Genomic DNA, 293 nt, shown 5'->3' with positions numbered 1-293 from the left:
CTGCAACCCTCATTGCATACTCCTACGATAAAAATAATGCCCTAAAATATAATACTTTTAGACTATTCTCTCCCCCATAGACTTCAATGCCATAAACTTTTATGTTCCAAGTTTCTTGAAGAGAAGGACTGCCATCTTCGTTTCGCTTGTCATGAGAATTGAAGGAACCTGGTGGCCTAGTAAGTTCGGAGCTGGATTGTAACTGTAGTTGCAGCTCGCCAGCCTCCATGGAAGACAGGTGGCACTTTCTCTGAAGATTCACAGCCTGGAAAATGTGTGGAGGTTCCACCCAC

The sequence above is a fragment of the Elephantulus edwardii genome, unplaced genomic scaffold (assembly GCF_000299155.1).
Source record: "Elephantulus edwardii isolate Elephantulus edwardi_28Jun2011 unplaced genomic scaffold, EleEdw1.0 scaffold00087, whole genome shotgun sequence".
In the NCBI taxonomy this organism is placed as follows: domain Eukaryota; kingdom Metazoa; phylum Chordata; class Mammalia; order Macroscelidea; family Macroscelididae; genus Elephantulus; species Elephantulus edwardii.
The sequence above is the reverse complement of the archived record's forward strand: the minus strand, read 5'-3'. Positions refer to the sequence as shown.